General features: G+C 37.8%; 2 pseudogenes; both read left to right on the top strand.

The window, feature by feature from the left end:
- The first annotated feature begins 3,167 nt into the window (after positions 1–3,167).
- Positions 3,168–3,945, top strand: LOC148732986 (beta-1,3-galactosyltransferase 1-like; annotated as a pseudogene).
- A 3,697-nt stretch (positions 3,946–7,642) lies between these two features.
- Positions 7,643–9,245, top strand: LOC148732987 (uncharacterized; annotated as a pseudogene).
- Positions 9,246–18,678: the final 9,433 nt, after the last annotated feature.

Consider the following 18,678-nt stretch of genomic DNA (forward strand, 5'->3'; position numbering starts at 1 on the left):
TCCTACAGCAGTCGAGATACAATGGGTGGTTGCTAGTTGTTACCACATGCTACTGTTTCACATTAGATGTGCCATCTTCCATTAAGAACTACAAAGGGCTTGTACAACTGAAAATGAACTTGATGAGTTACATGAAAGAAACCTGTTTGACAGCTTTTGATGTACCTGTATTTAAGGCTAACGTACTCTTTAGTGTAGTGTAATATTTGTGGCAAAATTCTTAATACAGCTTTTAACATTTTGAACAGAGTTCAAGATCACAGGATCCGAAATCATTGAAAGAGTTTGATATTTGTCAAAACTGAAGAAAGAACATGTCATAGTACAAGGATGAATTAAAAATACAGCATTGCTAACAACAGGCTAACCCTGAAATTACTGTAACATCTTTAGAAAGCAATTTTTGCAGCCATGATAAAACAAGGAGCACGATAAAGTACATTTTCTTGCTCAAGATTTTTCATAAAATAGAGGACCATAAAAGTTGGTTATCAGGCATGCCACTGTCCACGATTAATTGATACTTCCAGCCATTCAAAGTGGAACAATTTTGCCAAAAAAATGAAATTCTTTATCACGTCGTATGGCTCGTTCAACATGAACTCTCAGATTATGTATTTGCTTGCTCTTTGCTAGGTCCTTCTTTGTGAACTGACCCTTACTGTTTAGAAATGCAGGTATAGCTAATTCACACCTAATGGGGGTCAAGAGGTCTTAGGTGGTAAACCCTTTATTAGCAAGGATCTGATCCTCAGGTTCCCAAAAATTTAATAAGCCAGATTTTTTCACAACTTGCTTATCTGAGATGGAGCCGGCAAAAAGACCACTGACATGGATGACCTTACCACTTGGGGAGATAACAATGTTCCCTTCGAAATTCGTATGTAGTGTGGCTTTTGTAGGACAAGTAGGACTAAACTTGATGGTGCCTCTGTCTTGATTTCTGAAGCATCAGTGATTCCTCGATACCTTGGGTAGGTGTGTTTAAAACACTGTGGCATGTGTTTCTGGATTTTTTCCCTTGAGGGCCAAATTGGTACAGCACCAAACACAAAATACAAGAAATTTGACCAAGAAAGAATTACACGACTCACTGTTGCAACAGAAATATCAAATTTGTCAGCCAGTTCTTGGTTAAATGAACCTAACCGTATTTTTATGTAAAAAGAGATAGAACTGTTGAAACAAATTCAATTTACAACTTTTAATGGCATCTCTTAATTGATCAACTTCTTCTATTCCCTTGTTTCTTAAACGTTGCATTTGTGACCAAGATAACATCTTTTCAGCAGTTGGTTGAAGGACTTGAAACGTGGCATAGAGGACTTGATAGGAGGGAAATCCTGTGTAAAACTTTGTAATGTCATCTGGTCTAGTATACAACTGTACATACAATGGATGTGCATTATGCAGAGAAATCTTACTTTCAAGTTCATGTACACTTTCCTGCGCTGCAGAAAGCATATCCTCAATAGAGGGCATTGGCCGATGTGTAGTGGAAATGTAATCATGATTGTTAATTGTTGGTGCTGGCTCAACGTGAAGAGTGCTGTCACAGCAACCAGCGGCAGACTTTTCTAGGGGATGAGTTGGTACTGTTACTTCCACCTCACCAGCATCTTTTGGAACTTGAAGAAAAATGTTAAAATGAATTAATCTTCCATAAACCTCTGTTTGTCTGCCCTTCAAGCTAAATCAATTTTCAGCATCCTATCCTGTTATAAACTATACATTTATTGAAAAATAATTTTTTAAATAAGTAGTTATTATTGTTCAGTGACCTAATTACGCTAATAATAACAATAATAATAATAATAATAAATAGTTTATTGACACTTCTGGCAGTTAAAAATCGAATAAGCAGTGTAGTTTACAAACAATATATACTAACTAAGTCTAGATACAATAACGATGATAATGAATAGTCTACATTTATGCGAATCTAAAACTCACTGCATGGTCACCTGCCTGAGATCATAGATTCTTTAGTCCTTATGGGTGACAATTAATTCGTTATGGGTGACGATTTTTCTTTTGACGTGCAATGAATTCTTGCTTTCCCTTGTTTTGGAGAAGGTACTGTCCAGTGAAATACGGAAGGGACTACTCCTTTCCTCAATACACGCTTCCCAGCTAAGGTCGTTCGAAAGTTTGATACTTTAAAATGTTCAGAGCAAACCTTTGCGCTTCTCGAAATCTGAAGTACAATTGTAACGTTTTCTTAATACGGCCTATAAATAGTACATAAGCAAAGTTGTAAAATAGCAGCTCGGCTGTACACATAATTCCTGTCGATCAAATTAAATGAAATTACTTATTTTGTAGACCTGAATAAATTGATTACTGGTAAGCTTCCTTATCTTCACAACATAACTAACTTGGAAGTTTTTGCCGACATCTCGACGAATTTTTACAATCCAGCTTTTCTTCGCATATTTATCGACTGGAAAGCGATGGAAAGTAATTCCTAATTGGCCTTTTGATCTGTTGTTTGAGCACAAGGGCACACTACAATGATCTTTGCTTGGCATGATTAGCTTGCAACTCACAGATTTTACCACGCATCGCCTCCATTTCATGGCTAAAGTACATACGTCACATCCAATATGGCCGCAGTAAGACAAGGGTGAATGTGATGGCGGCTTCTCATCGTCCTAGAACATCTTTTTTGGGACGGCTTTATTATCGCGAACGCGTAATGAAACGAAAAAATACGTTGTACCTAGACGATAGACACTTACAGGAACCAGATGATGGTATAAAAAGTCAGTTTTCAATCAAGATTGCAAAGATTTAGTCGAATAATATTTCACTTACGGTAAAGTGTCATTTTCTGAAATACAGAAAGGACCGAGAAGGGCCTCTAATCCCGCGATGCAGCCTGGTTAAGCGTTGCCTGGTACCCCTGCTTGGTGTGTTGCAAGGCTCCCGCTTTTGTGTCTTCCACGCTGATATGGCGTTTGAAAAATAATGATCAGAAAACGGGGAAAAGATATTTTGAAGGCTTTAGCTTTTTTAGTGGCCGTTTGTGTATCCTTTCAGCTAAGACTTAAATGGAGTACTCGTACCTCCTTTTCTGACTTCGCTCACGAAGAAGTAGAAGTCGCACTGAATATATGCAGTGGATTCAACTGAAAGAACCGAAAATAAATCAACTAAACTGAACCACGGAATCTTCATCAAGCTTCACAACGACTTCTACCCCGCAAATTAAGCACAAAACATTTCTTATAACCAGGAGATCTTGTACACAACATTACTACCTTCTATTGATTATCTCATCCGCTCCAGGTAATTTCGAAAGAAGGAACAACATTCGTAAGACACGGGCATTCGAAAGATCCGCAAAACCAAGATGGACGTCAGTTTTTCTGGTCGCTCAAACACGGGATGAAGGAGTGTCGAACTTGCTGTTGGAGGAAGACGAAGCTCTTAAAGACCTTGTGCGAGCTAGCTATTATGACTATTATTACAATCAAACCCACAAGATCAAAATGGGCTTCGAATGGGCAGTAAGGTATTGTAATTTCTCGTTTCTTTTGAAGTTGGATGTCGACGTTTTCGTGCATATTCCAAGAGTTCTCTCCTTCTTAAGCGCACTCACCGCGCCGAAGAAAAAGCTTTACGCTGGCAACCATTATAGGAACAATCACGTCGCTCGAGTAGGAAGAAATGGAAGGTGTCGTACGAAGAATATAATGAGACAACTTATCCGGATTTTTGCCCAGGGTTTGGATATATTTTATCTCACGACGTTGTAACTGTATTTGTAGACTCGTTCTCTTCCTTTCCGTACTTTAGATTAGACGATGTTTACGTTGGCATGCTAGCGAGTAAGAACGGATTGAATATCACAAACAATGTAGGTTTTGAAGTATGGCATCCACCTCAATATGTTTGTATTCCAACAAATGATACTTAAGTCAGGCATGATGTAGGAGAAGAGTGCCAAATGAAAATGTTTAATTTAGCCATTTTCCCTGAGTATTTAAATGGCTTAACTTTTACACCGCTTAACTTACAACTGATGATCATGTTGCAAAACTACCTCTAATTTCCTATTTAAATTAATACAGATTAGCAGGATAAAACACCTTCAGGAAGTCTCATATATTATCGATGAACGCTTTTGTTTTTAGCAAATTATTCTATTAATCAACTGTATGGGCTAACACTTCTCAAGGCAATGTAAAGAAACTCCAACTCGTACAGAATTTTGCTGCGCGTATTGTGTTGGATCTTAGGAAATATGACCACATCTTAGAAGGTATAAGATCCCCTAACTGGCTAACCGTTAAAGATAGACTTCTTACCTATGCTATAATGGTATTCACATGTCTTATTAAATGTGTATTTTCAGACGCCATAATTGTGTGTTAAAGACGTTTACAATACAGGCTTTACACACATAAATAATTTATTGAGTTATTTCCTAGCGATTTATGACCAATGTTGTAATACTTCGAGACCATAACGCGATGATGATTCCACCATAAACCTAACGCAAGGTGAGAAGTTTATCGCCATGAGTCATAACATATTTCGTGGTTATTCAAACAAAACGTACACTTCATTCGTATCAACATTATCTCAATCCATTTCTGATACTAGAGCAGCTAAAAAACGTTGATCTACCACAAAATTGTTATTTTGGACGTCGAAACAACTTTTCGCCATATGGTTCAATGCTTGGTCCGTGGCGATTCTCTAAGGCTTGGCGCAGTTACTGACAACTCATTCATTTGGCCATCATTCTCCAATACTTTGTCGTTGTGTGACTGTCAATGTTGTCTATTTTAACAACGCATTACGGCACATGGTTTAGTTTCGGTGTTACGGCTGACTCTTTTAAAAGACGTTAAAAAACATTTTAAAACATTTTAAAAACATTTAAAAAAAACATTGAAAAACATTTTAAAGACATTACGCAATATTATAAGGTGACGATAAAGGGTTAAAGTTAATACGTAAAATTTACCATGAGGTAGCCACAAGTAATGAAAGGAGATCGCCACGAGTATTAACTTTTTGCTTCTGTTTACACCCGATTAACACAACTTCTTTCTCTTTTAACCCTCAACCGGGCGTCGCAACTCAGACTTAAATTAAAACCCAGCGTCTATAAGTGACATCTTGCCCCGCTCGAACTGTCAATCGGAATGCCCATGTTGGGCGAAAGGTTGTAATATCGGAATCAAAAGAAGTTTCGGTTTGCTTAAACGCGTTGAACGATGGCACAAGCTAATCGCATTATTTGGAGTGCAATTTGGGATAAATCGGCACGAGAAAATTTTCTGGAGGCTAACCAAATTGCACGAGCCCGCAGCCCAAATTGCACGAGAAAATTCACGTCATTACTAATTGATAATAGAAAAGCAAAAGTATGACAGTATTTCTCTTTAGTTGTCTTAAAACCTTTTTATATTCGTGTCATGGCTCACTCAGGTTCTGCCACTTACCTTGCTTCGATTCTGGAGCAGTCGGGCTTTTCCTTCAAGAACTTGCTTCAAGCTTTTTATTTGTTTGTTTGTTTGTTGGTTTGTTAACGACTTCACCGGGTGTGACTAGACCCGGAAGGGTTAGTGCGAACGGAACACATGGTCCATGCGAGGCACCAACCCTCCCCCCAATTCGCCCCCTGTAAATCCACCTGTCCCACCCCAGGGGAGGACATCCATCACACAGTAATTTCGTGCGTGGGAAATTGACGTCTCCTGCTCCTAACCCTACAGGAGACGGGACCTCCATTTATTCGTCCCTATCCGAGAAGACTAGAATATCTAACCATTTGTTGATGTTATAGAAAGGTAGCAAATTCTTCTCAATTATTTTAAGACCCTGAGTGTTGGTCCGGCTGGGGCTCGAACCCTCGACCTCCCGCACAACAGTCCAGCACTCTATCCATTGAGCTAACCGGGAGGCGAATCACGAATATTTTAGTGTCTGTACTCATTCTCTGTTCGGTATAGTTAGACAATAGTAACCGTTACAGGAAAGCTACCGCTCTCGTAACCTCCCCCGTCTTTTATCATGAATTGACGCTTAAAACTCCTCGACCATTCTATTCAGGTTCATATTGTCAGTTGCTTTAATTTTGAAAGCCGAAGACCTCTAGAATTTTAGCCAGTTTATTTTTCTTTGTAAGGTTTTTTAGTTTGAAGAATTCATCCTCAAACTCTGAATTAAAACGTTGTAACCTTCTCCTCACCTTTCCGCCATTTTGTTTTCATGTGCTCCTCCGACTTACCTGTCAATAAATTTAATTTCGACTTTCTTTACTGTTTGTGATTCATTGACGTATTGACGTGCTCTCAACCGATGAGCATGCTCAATGGTTTAAATGTTTACATTGTTTTTATGGTTCGGTATGGAAAAGAAATGGCTGCTTATGTCACTTCCACCAATTATTAACCGTCAAACTGAGGGACTTTTAGGCCTCTAGTAAAATCATGGATTGACGGTTTAATCCTTTGATTCCAAATATTTCCTTGTCAGCACCCTAGGATATATACAGAGAACCGTGAGGACAAGATCTGCGGAGGACAAGATCAGCCAGGCCGAAAACGCGATCAAGGCGCTAGAAAGGCACAAAGAAAAAGGAACTTGCCCAGAATCCCTATTAATATAGGGCGAGGGCTAAAATAAGAGCGGACGAGGATTTCAAACAACAGATAAAGCAAATCCGCAACAACGCGGAGCAAGAAACAGTAAAGGCGATCATGTGCTTCCATGAACGTGAAATCGGTCGTTTAAAGACCGAAATACAGAAAAGAAAACGAGGCAAAACGGCTGGAACACTGAAAACTAAGAACGGTAGTACGATCGAATCAGCGCACGTGGCGCAAGCTGAAAGCAATGAAGACAATGTAACGATCGAGACAGTAAAAAAAATAGCTGTTAACCTTCAGGAACAAATCTCTCAGTTCGGCAGTATGATGAAAAGATGTTGAAGTTGAAGTTCATTTATTTATTTAAGCAGGTTGATTAATTGGCAGCTGTGATAGCTGATGTGGACCTGCTGTCCTAACCCACCCATCCCACCCCAGGGGAGGACATCCATCACACAGTAATCTCGTGTGTGGGAAATTAACGTCTCCTGCCCCAACCCTGCAGGAGACGGGACCTCCATTTATTCGTCCCTATCCGAGAAGACGAGAATATCTAACCATTTCTTGATGTTATAGAAAGGTAGCAAATTCTTCTCAATTATTTTAAGACCTTGAGTGTTGGTCCGGCCGGGGCTCGAACCCTCGACCTCCCGCACTACAGTCCAGCGCTCTATCCATTGAGCTAACCGGGAGGCGGTTAGGAACAAGATTAGGAACAATGGAGAATAAAGAATTTGAAAAGTATACACCCGTATTCTCTGACTCTGAATACAAACAAGGGGCAAAACAACGAATAGCAAAAGCCAAGCGGCTAGCAACTAACAAACGCAGGGAACGCAGAAAAGTCAGACGCCAAACACGCTCAACTATCAAAATAGAGGCGAACAAAAAGCTCATAAAAGACCTCTCAAATAAATAACTTACAAACGACCAGATTAATTTACTGGCAAAAGGGCTTAAATTCATTTCAACACCCGCTACAAAACAAAACCAGATCAGACAACAACTATTGCGCGACTTTGATGAGTTCGCAAGGAGAATGCGTCTGATTTACATATTCCGAGGGGAGGACAAAAAAACCCATCCCTGCCACGTCAAATCCACATGGATACCACCTATACAAAAGTCAGTAGCCCTTGAAAGCTATTTAGAAGAGGTTAAAAGTGACCTTTCAGAAATAGAAATTACAAAGCCAAAAGATAATTTGCTTCCGGCTGAACGCAAGGCGCTGAGGGCCTTGAAGCGTGACTCTGAGTTAAACCTCAAAAAGGCCGACAAAGGAACAACAACCGTAGTCATGAACAAACGTGACAAAATTTTAGAAGGCCAAACTCTACTAGATAACAAACATAACTACATGCCTCTTGCATCACCCATGGTCAAAGAGACAGATCATGAGGTCAGACAACTTATTGCAGACCTCTACAATGGCAATCATATAGACGACATGACTCAAAAATGGCTTTGTCAAACCCCAAATCCGCCTCGAATTCCAGAATTCTACACCCTAACAAAAATACACAAACCTTCCCCGGTCGGCACACCGATAGTGTCAGGGTGTGACGGCCCTACAGAGAAACTATCATCATTTGTTGACAGATTCCTTCAGCCGATAGCACAAAAACAAAAGTCGTATCTTAAGGATACTACAGACCTCGTCAATTTCATAGAAAATACGAAAGTCCCAGAGAACGTAATACTTATTTCAATGGAAGGTACAAGCTTATATACAAATATACCACAAGAGGAGGGAAAAGACACTGTATGCAAAGCATACGAAATATTCTACAGAAACGGAACTCCTATCCCTACACAACTACTAAAACAAGCGCTTAGGCCAAAAAAATTCTTTCGATCTTAATGGAAAACACTACCTTCAAACACATGGTACGGCCATGGGCACGAAAATGGCAGTCGCCTTTTTTAATATTTTCATGAACAAGGTAAAGACAGAAATCCTTAACAAAAGCCTTTTCAAACCGCTTGTTTGGAAACATTACATAAACAACATCTTCTCACTAGGGAGCACCAACAAAGCAACAATAGAACGTTTCATTCAAAAAGCAAACAACCATCAACCAACAATAAAATTTACGCCTGAAATTTCCGATAAGGAAAAAACATTCCTGGACACCTACATCTACAAAGGCGAATGATTCAAAAACGACGCAATTCTTGATGTGCGTACCCATTTTAAACAAACTGAAAGATTTCAGTATACACACTATAGTTCCTGTCACCCACAAAGAGTTAAAAAAGGCTTCATGAAAGGGGAGGCCCTTAGACTTCTCAGAACAAACTCCTCTCAAACGATATTCCAGGAGAAAAACACAAATTTCAAAGCGCATTTGCTAAAGAGAGGCTACCCAGAGGACCTCATTAACACGACCCTCTCAGAGGTAAATTTTAGAAACAGGAAATTAGCTCTTCAACAGAAACCGAAGACGAATAAACGAATCTTGCCTTTTGTTACACAATACCAACCATCGGTGCCACACATAAAGCAAATTCTCGTGAAAAACTCGCATTTAATAGAAACACAACCACTACTGAGCGAACTATACAAAAATCCGCCGCTCGTATCTTACAAAAGAGGACGGTCGCTAAAAAAACATACTCGTGAGGGCTAAACTTTGAATAGGCTCTAAACACGCGCTAGGGAGTGGTGTAGGCCTGTCAACCCCATTTAACACAAATCATGGATTGACGGTTTAATCCTTTCATTCCTAAATTTTTCTTGTCAGCACCCTAGGATATGTACAGACAACCGTGAGGGTGTAACGTGCGGAAAGTTCTGTCAGTTATTGCGTGACGCTAGCAAAAGATGTCGACTTGATTTGCATACGCCTGGTGTGCTGTAAAGCTCTCGCTTTCGTGACATTGGGTCTAACAAAACAATGATCAGAAAACAGGGAAATGGCCCTTGTGGAGGTAATTTGTGTATCTTTTCGGCTAGGACTTATATGGAGTACTCATTCCTTCTTTTCTGACATCGCTCACGAAGAACTAGAGGTCGAAACATATATGCAGCGCATGCAATTTGAATACTTTAAACTCAACCTCGGAACCTTTATCGAGTTTCGCTACGGCTTCCACTTTGTGGAATGAGCAGAAAACAATTCTTATAATCAGGACACCTTGTACGCACCATTATGATCTTCTGTTGATTATGTTATCCGCCCTAGGTAATTTCGAAAGAAGGAATAATATTCGTAAGACATGGGCAATCGAAAGATCCGCAAAACCAAGATAGACGTCAGTTTTTCTAGCTGCTCAACCACAGGATGAAGGAGTATCAAACTTCTTGTAACAGGCAGATCTAAGCTAATACAGACCTTAAGCGAACTGGCTATTATGAGCACTACTGCAATCAAGCCTAAAAGATAGCATGGAGTTCGAATAGGTTGTAATTAAGGTATTGCGCTATTTCGTTTCTTTTGAAGTTGGATGACGACGTTGTTGTAAGTTAAAAGAGTTCTCTCCTTTTTAAGCGCACCCACCGCCAGTTCAATAGTGGGGTTAGTACATTCTTATATTTAGATAACTATTTCATTGATGTTTCCTTGCTAAATATTCGTTATTTATGTGAGGGCAGCTACGAAGAAACTTCCGATCTTGACTTCATTTTGACCCCATGTTTGCCTGCATTACTTATTGTTCGTTTTGGAGTATCTTAGGAATTTGACATTCGCACTCGATAAACATTTGAGTTTTCTTCTTATGTGATTTCTAGCTTATAGCAACAAGCTCATTGCGTTTTCAGTTCTTACCGTGACACTACGGAAGACAGGAGAAGATGATAAACATCCCACAGTCATCTTAGGATTGCGCGCTATTAAGAACATAAGTCTTCCCTGCAGAAATTTCTTAATTAATTGATGTTATCGGCGCATCATGCAACATAGAGGAAATTTTTTGCTATCAAGAGAAAGAGTTTCACCGTTTAAATCAGCAAATTATGCAGATACGAAGATGTAATATTTTCTCGCCATGTTCTTCCCAAATTTTGTTATTACATTATAAAAGACCATAAACATCTCAAAATAATTCCACACAGGCATCCTCTGACGCATAACTTAAATCAACGGCAGTGGCTTTAGCCAAAATTATTATGGCAGAAATATAAAAAAGGTATCACCCAGAACACAACTAAATCGATACTTTGGGAGAGGTATATTGACGACGTTTTCAGTCTGTGAGAACAGAACGAACAATAAAATGCAAGAATGTGTGAGACAGGCAACAACTACATTCTGTCAAGAAATTATTTTCTCTGAAAACTGTACATTGTGCCACATTACAATCACTATTCACGAGTGAAATATCAGACTCAGAATTGTATTCCTGAACACAAAAGTAAACGAAAGCAACAGCTTTAACAGGAAATCGATCCTTCACGTCCAAACGCATTACAAAGAGACGAAGAACTTCGAATACTTGAATTTTTATTCGTGTAATCATGATTAGGCGCAAAGAAAGGCTTCGTAAAAGGAGAAGCGCAACACCTTCTATTGACGAATTCTTCATGCTCCGCATAATAATAATAATAATAATAATAATAATAATAATTAGTATAATTTCAGAGCTGAGCAAAGATTTTCCAGCAATCTGATTGGTGTTTGATTAAAATTTTGTCAATTTAATGCTGTTAATTCGGTAAAATTGAAGAACAGCTCCCCAAAATATCTGTCAGCCGACTGTCGGTCGACTGTTGTGCAAATTTGTGAATCTTTGAAACAATTTACTCGTGCTTATTTATTGCAAATTCAGAAACGAGTAAATAGACTGTCATCTTGGTAAGTTTGAACTATCACAATGACATACTTTTTAATTCTTAATATGTATGTATTTCTATTGTAGTTTTTCCAAATTCATTGTAACATAAGATTTGTAGTTTTATCTTATGATAAAATAGAGACTTTTATTATTATTATTATTATTATTATTATTATTATTATTATTATGACGCAGTTTATTGAACTTCAGTATGCCAGGAAAAAAATTTTTTATAGGGCGCACAGCGTAGCCTTTAAAACTACACATCGTAGCACTTATAAAAAATATAAAAACCTATTCGCTAGCGTGAAAAATTATTTAAGATACAGCTAATACTAATATAACATAGCTAATTTACAACTAAGTCACTTTCTGTGAATAAGATTGCTGTAAAACTTATAAACTAAATTCTCTAAATAAATCGATTAATCTTCTAATATACGAACACCAATATTTAAATTTCCTTCAATGCTTTAAAAATATCCTTCAAATTGATATTCATACGTGGGAATAAACTTGATGCTTATATAATGTTCTTATGATGTTCAACCTTTCAAAAATTTCTTTTGTAGTTTTACTGTTCATGTTATGATCTTACAATGTTAAGTCCTTGCAATGTTCAACGTACTTGACACTACAGACTTCTGCATGTTTCATAGAACATCTTTTGTCTTTTTTCCCAACAACTTCCGTAATCCTTCTTCCATAGTCCTTGACTGACCAACCTTCAAGCACGTCCGTGATAATATTGTGCTGCTGGACTGTATATCCAAGGTACTGTTCTTGTAACTCTCTCGCAGCAACTCAAAGTTATTATTATTAATATCATTATTATTTTTATTATTCACAATTACAATTGGCCGGCATAATGTAAACAAGTTCAGATTAAGACACTCGCACGCGAAATTTACTTCTAACGCGTGGTGTTCGCCAAAATTCATTTGGAGGTAATTCTAATTCTTGTACATGTTAATCAACTACAGGTAGTTTTTTTCTCTTTTTCTCTTTTGTTAATGATATATATATATATATTTCATTATTTCTTAGCATGGGGGCTTGTAAGTGGGTTGGGTTTTAAGCTTGTCTGTTTTTAGGGGATAGGGGAAGGTAATTTACCTAGCAGGGGACAAAACTTGTCTTATTGTAAATTTACCTGTCTTTGGCAAATAGCTAAATAAATAATAAATAACAAGTAAACACCCTCACATCAGTATGCTTATTCTCTATACCATTCTCTATACATTTTCTAAGGTACCCACAAGGAGAATATGTTTAACAATCAAGAGATTCTTTACTGGGTGACCATTTCCTTCTTCTTGTGACCTTATTGTGTGATCTAGGGGTAATAGTGTTAGGAGGAATCAAATGTTAGTCACTCTTAAAAAAGGTTAACATGTTAGTCACCCGGAAGTGTGAGTACCACCAATTGTGTTCTTTACTGATGACAAAAGTCCTGGAACGGTATCTAATCAATGCCAGTAAATAACCTTTCGAAAACCTGAACGGCAAAATTCGTCCGAGCCAGGTGACGAGTTGGTTTTCAGTCAAACGGATTAGGTGCGTCTGGTTCGTGATAACTGGTTGATCGCACAATATTAAGTGACACAGTCTGTTTAACTGCTTACCAATCGATCTTTTTCCAAGACAAGAATGCTAACAGTTCTGTCAAAAGATCCTGATGCGAGTCTTCTACCATCGCAGCTCCACGCAACGGAATGAACCTGAGGTAAAAAAACGGCAATTCCAAATCGAACCAACAGTTGTCAATTTATTGCAAAAGATCGAGTGTCGAGTTAAAATTAAATCTCTACACCAGATATCATTACGTTAACAATACAAAATGGTTTCCTTTAACAAACCTTGGCAGTGTGAGCGACAAAGTCCTTTGTGCGCTTATTATTTTTAAAGTGTCGTCGCATTTCGTTCAGGTAGTCATCGGTCGCCATTTTAGGACAGTTTTGGTCCCAGATCCTCTACGATGTTCTGGTGAAAGGAGATGGAGATCTGGGTTCCAGCTGAGTCTCCTTCTAAGGTTCTGCTCTTTTGTTTCTTTTGCTTTCTTATTTTCTTGTATAATTGTACCACTTGTAGTAGGATATTTTCCCACTAATAATCGCGCGAAAATAACTGCAAGCGCAAGTCGGAAGTACATGTACAGTTGTGAAGAGACATACAAATAATTTTCAATCTTTTGTTCATTTTTTATGATTATTACCCATACATTATAGAGATATCATCATCATCGTCATCTTTATTTGCCTTATTTTAACAATAAAAAATATTTAATTACAGCGATAACAGTTAGAAGGCGAGGAGACCCAAGAAGCCACCAGGCTTATGGGAGAGCCACCCCACTTACAATAATAAATTAAGTAAAGAAAAAGTGCTGCGAATGTGTGGCTTGGCCAATTCAGTGATTATTTAGCTAAAAACTCTTATAATTTCGTTTTAAAGCTGAGAAAGTTTGACGAACGAGTTACTGAAATAGGGAGAGAGTTCCAAATTTTAGGACCTTGGTAGAGAATTGTAAATTGCTTGACATTTGTACGGCACAAATGCGTTCGATAATTACTGGCTGTTTTGGTACCATAGTTGTGAATTTGGCTATTCGTTACAAAAAGATCGAGAAGCAATGGGGGCAATAAGTTATTTTTGAAATAAAACATAAATTTGGCGATTTCAAACGTATTGACTTGGAAAATATCTAAAATTCCTAGTTTGGAGAATAAAGGGGCAGAGTGGTCTCGATAGTCTGAGTTGGTGATAGCCCGCACAGCTCGCTTTTGCAAAGAATAAATTCTATTTAGGTTAGATACGTATGTGGACGACCAGACGGAGTTACAATAGACGATATAAAGATAAACTAAGGTGAAAAATAAAGTGAGTTTGGCTGCAGAGGATAGGGAAAAGCGAGACCTAAATATAATACCTATTGATTTAGCGATTTGATTACATACCACCCGTGTCACATTTTCTCATAGGGTAACACCCGGTATTGCTCAATTGAGAATGTGGGTAGCACCCAAATGAAATAATCGTTTGAGCCGTCTGCGCCGTCTGATGCCGCTTATTTGAAGCATTGTCTGGAGCAGCCAATGAAATCGCTTTATGGAATAATCCGTAACAAATTCCACAACGTGCTGTCTGGTAAGCCTTCAGCGAGATAGTGGTTGTTCTTCGTGGGGAAATACAATGGCGAAACGTACTCGTATCTCAGATGAACAGAGAGGTATTTTAGAGCGGTTTTTTGAAGGAGGGATGGTTGGAACGGGAACCATGTACAAGGAGATGGTTTTAAAAGCGTCAACGGACACTGGTTTGACGAAGGCACAAGACGAGGTAAGCTTATTAAATCATTTGGTTAACCTCAGCTGTAGCTTTATACCAGGTTGTGCCTCATTTTATCTCAATAATTCCACAAATCAAACAAAACTAGCAATTCGTATAGATCGTAGATGCATTTATATGTCGATAATAGGCTAACGCTTAAAGTTAATTGGACGTTATTTAGATCGTGATGAGGTACAGTTTCTATACTATCAGACAGTTAACTCTGCTTTAATTACTCAAGCTCAAGATCATTCACGTTCATCGTACATGTGTATTTACATTTCAAGGTAATCCATCCATTTCCGAAATTTAAGGTTTTTATTTGAAAACATTATAAACATAAGAAGATCATATGCAAAGACAACATGGAATAAATTAACGAGGAAGTTTTATTGAAATCTGATGACTACATTGACCGTCACCGAAATTATGCACCAATTAATAAAATTTAGATAGCTCTGAAACACGATTTGACTTTTACTTTCTGTGTTTTCCACGTTGCCATTCTTGTATCATAATGATATTTTTAACTGATACCGTAATTAAATTTGGCAGCAGCTGGTATTGTTTGTAAAATATTTTTCGTCTTTTCCAATAGACTTGCGTGTCTCTTCCCATGCCTCGATTAGGCTCTTCTATATGCGGGTGGAAGCCAACATGAAATTATAATTTGTAATTAATGAATAAAGTTTTTTTTATTTGTTTTGTTTTGTTTGTTTGACTACAACTGTACGAATTTAAGATAGTTGTATTATTATCATTAGTGTTTTTATTATGCAAACCCACAAGCTCATTTTGTCAAAGCAAGGTTCAGTTAATCCTAGGTTAGGATGAAGTAGAGGGTGTCTGTTGTAGTTCTAATAATAATAATAATAATAGTAATAATAATAATAATAATAATAATAATAATAATGATAAAGGAGTTTCAATAAAAGGCGGTTACCGGCGGTCTACCGCTGCCAGTAGGACCTCTTACCGCCGTCTGTTTGGATTTCATTAGTAAAAATAAAAAGTGATTTTAGTGGTCACAGCTGTCTTTTAAACCTTCAGTGGCCGCTTATAATTATTGTTATTGAAACCCCTGATAATTACACCTTAATTTAGACACGATAGTGTTTAGAGCTGAACAGCCTGTGGGGTCATGTATAAATCCAAATAAATTGTAAATGAGGTAAATTCAAATGATTATGGTTTTTGAGGAGAGGGGAAAACCGGAGTACCCAGTGAAAAACCTCTCAGAGCAGAGTAGAGAACCAACTAACTCAATCCACTTATAAAGCAGGGTCCGGGAATCATACCCGGAACATATTGGTGGAGGGCGAGCGCTCTCACCACTACGCCAACCCTGCTCCCTCTGTCTGTTGTCTAAAGGATATTAAATACCATATTCAAGCATGTACGAATACTGTAACTAGTGGCAAGGCATTATTGCAGTATTTCTCAATAGTTCTGATGCATACCTCTTCTTTCTCCTCTACTCTTCCTTTTTCCCCATGATAACACTTTTATGGTCTTTGATCAAAATTAATATAATTAAAAATAGTTTATGCATGTTTATTCAGTTGTCATCAGTGGATAATTATTACTAATTTTAGCATAATGAATTATATAACAATTACACTGAATGATTTTTGCAGAAGTGGATCGGGAATCAGAGAAGAAAAAGGCCACAAGTATCATCTTCTTCTGCAGATGTCACATTAAAAAGAATCAAAGGTGTCAAAGGACCAAATTCTTACAATTTATTTTGTGCTGAATTCTTTAAAACAGGTACTTGTATTAGAAGGAAAATATATTTGATTTACACATACTCAGTCATTTTCTTACAACGCCGATATTGTCATTATTTTTCATTTCACTCCTGTTTTATCCATACTTACTACATTCTATAGGTGCAGTCAGTTGTGGCTTAATGTAAGTTATAAGTAGGAATTAGCATTAAATACAGCTGTAGGTATGGCCCTGGATTCAAATACTTTTTAAAGCAGGGATATAGACGATATTGTTAAAAGACGGAAATTGACAGTTCACAGTCAGGTTTATCATAATCCATTAGTACAGATTTATAAGACCCTAGAAAGTTTTCCAGCCTGGAAAATCAAGTGCACAGCTGCCTATTTCCCCCTGGCTTCCAGCTATTATCTACATTCCTTGTCAAACCTGAGTTTTTGGTTTCACGTTTGTTTTTATGTACACTATACTCACATGTAAATCGATAGCAACACTGCAAGGATCACAAATTTCTCAAATTAATTCAAAGGTTACTGTTTCATGTAATGGTTATGAGTTATAGAACTTTTCTGGTTTAGTTAAGAAACAGAATTAATTACAGTGCGATGCTGCTTTCCATGGCCACCCAACAAACATTTTTGCAAGTTAGCCACCGATCAAGGTATGCGAATTTCATTGACAGATATGCCTCCGTAGAAAGTTTCAACATGGAACAACCAAATGGAAGCATGCCTGTCAATCAAATTCACACGCCCTGATTGGCTAGCTGGTAAAATGTTTGTTGGTGGCCACAGTAAGGCACGTTACACTTTAAAACTACAACTCAACTCTTAGACATTTTATGACCTACACCAAGTTATGATTATTTTTAGGTGATGCTTGTGGTAAACCTAGCAAAGTTCCATATCTGAAAGGTGGATTCGAGGTCCATGGTCTCTCAGAAGGCATTCCCTTCAAGAAGCCATACAACTATGGGCGGATTCAGCTCAAAGAGATAATGCTGCGTGCAGACAACATTCATTTTACCATTACTTCAACATCTACATCTACTCCATCAATAATCACTGGCAGTGCACCTGCAACATGCTCTGTTGATATCGACTATTCCAGTGCAGCTGGCATTCAACATGTTTTGACAAAAATATGTGGCATAGAAGCAGCAAAACATGCACTGGGTGGCGGAAGGATCAAAGAAGAGGAAGTGTTGGTAGTAGATTTGTGCCTTTCAGCTCCAGAAAGGCTGACCCTGTATGCTTCCTGTACCCACCTCTTTACACCAGATGCCTGGTTATCTGTTGGTGTGAACATGAAGCATTCTGATGAGGCAACAAGCTTGGTCTTACCCATCTACACAACAGCTGATGAGCAATTCTGGCTTTTTCACACCATCTCAAAGCCAACAAGAATTGTGAAATCAGTCAGTACCACTAAGATCAGAGGTCACTGGCTTGATCTTAGGTGTGATGGCTCTTATGATGTTTTAAATAATGATCAAGTACTGGGAAAGAACATTATCCACACTGCCCATGGCCCTCTTTACTTTGAGTGTTGTGCAAATTTGGATTCTGGGGAGCCATTTTGTTTACCAGGGGCCATTCGCTCTGTTATTTTAGTTACACTTAGTCAACAAGGATTGTGTACTGTGTAAAAAGGGCTCAATTAAGGACCAAAACAGTTACAGTAATTACTTCCTTGAAGACATAGCCTTTGCTAGAATGTTATGAATAATTTGTTGTTTTTCTACTGGGGCCAACTCAAAACCAAAATTCAATACTCATTTTTTACTTAGATATGCAAACATTTGTAAGTAACTAGCAGAATCTTCATGAGTGAAAGTTGTCTAAAGTTCCATCGTCTGCCTTAGTGGAACTCTGAAGGAAGTCTTAGGGTAATAATTTACTGTAAGTAAATTTAAGGTATTTTTTGCAGTCACAAATTTGATTAATTAAAATTAATAAAATTAATCTTCCCGAACATTTCACTGATAAATTAACTTTAAAAACCATCGATCTGGTTCGAAATCAGGCCAGATTGCTGTATCGAAGTTAGGTCAATTTAATTCCATAGAGGTATAACCAAAATGCGACTGTTCATTCAGATCATGTCGCATTAAACCAATCAATGGAAATGAAATCATCGATCAATTTAGCTACTTTACAATAAAATGTTAAATAGTATAATCTAAGTGAAGATAATGACCCAATATTGATTCTAGAACCTAAGTGATAATAAT

Source organism: Stylophora pistillata, chromosome 4, assembly GCF_964205215.1.
Source record: "Stylophora pistillata chromosome 4, jaStyPist1.2, whole genome shotgun sequence".
NCBI lineage: Eukaryota > Metazoa > Cnidaria > Anthozoa > Scleractinia > Pocilloporidae > Stylophora > Stylophora pistillata.